Here is a 1,116-nt window from a genome sequence, read left to right as displayed (position 1 = left end):
AAACTGCTCCCTTGGGTTAGACTCAGTGTTACTCGGTAGGCTACCTTGTGGTCGTTCAGAAATTAATTTGGTAAGTTGGCCTATATAAGTTTCGAGCCATTGGATCGACACTTGTTGATTCTTAAATGTTGTTTCAGTATTCTAAAAACGAGTATCTGACACTGAGATAAATTTCGTTAGCATCTCCTCAAGGTTAGACTTCTTTTCCTGCTGGTAAGGTGGTTGTTGAAAACTTAAGGGATGTTGTGGCCTTTGATTTCCTTGACCATCCCACGAAAAATTGGGATGGTTCCTCCAACCTGCATTATAATTGTTGCTGTATAGGTTATTTTGATGTCTAGAATTGTTACCCATATATTGAACTTGTTCCTCTTCGGAGCTAGGGTTGAAAGATTGATATTTCGCGTGCACTCTTCCTCTATTTGCATCGCACCTCATCACTGGATGTACTTGAGTAGAACCATATAAACCGTCAATCTTTTTATTTAAAAGTTCTACTTGGTTAAATAGCATAGTAACCACGTCGAGGTTGAAAACATCAGCCGCTTTCGTCAGCTTTGTCCTCATGACTTGCCACTGAGAATTATTCAGTGACATCTCTTCTATAAATTCATAAGCCTCTTCAGGTGTCTTATTATTAATAGTTCCATCAGCAGCTACGTCAATCATCTGTCTAGTCGAAGGATTCAGGCCATTATAAAAAGTTTGAACCTGTAGCCAGAGTGGTAACCCATGGTGAGAGCATCTTCTCAATAAATCCTTGTATCTCTCCCATGCATCATAGAGTGTTTCTAGATCCATCTACACAAAAGAAGAGATATCATTCCTTAATTTAGCCGTTTTAGCCGGCGGAAAATATTTAAGTAAAAACTTTTTAGTCATTTGTTCCCAAGTAGTGATTGACCCTCGTGGTAACAAGTTCAACCACTGTTTAACCTTGTTCCTCAATGAAAAGAGAAATAACAGAAGGCGAATGGCATCATTAGAAACGTCATTGATCTTAAATGTGTCGCAAAACTCCAGAAAGTTCGCCAAATGAGCGTTTGGATCCTTGTCCTGCAAACCATCAAACTGAACAAACTGTTGTATCATTTAAATTGTGTTAGGTTTCAGTTC

General features: G+C 38.7%; 1 non-coding gene across 1 annotated transcript; it reads left to right on the top strand.

Annotated features, from left to right (window-relative positions):
• Window positions 1–727: 727 nt before the first annotated feature.
• Window positions 728–834, top strand: LOC121211639 (small nucleolar RNA R71). Its single transcript, XR_005906858.1, has one exon. It is a non-coding gene; the product is annotated as a small nucleolar RNA R71 (small nucleolar RNA).
• The last annotated feature ends 282 nt before the right edge of the window (window positions 835–1,116 follow it).

Source organism: Gossypium hirsutum, chromosome A12, assembly GCF_007990345.1.
Source record: "Gossypium hirsutum isolate 1008001.06 chromosome A12, Gossypium_hirsutum_v2.1, whole genome shotgun sequence".
NCBI classification, from domain to species: domain Eukaryota; kingdom Viridiplantae; phylum Streptophyta; class Magnoliopsida; order Malvales; family Malvaceae; genus Gossypium; species Gossypium hirsutum.
This window is presented reverse-complemented; position numbering and strand designations above follow the sequence as displayed.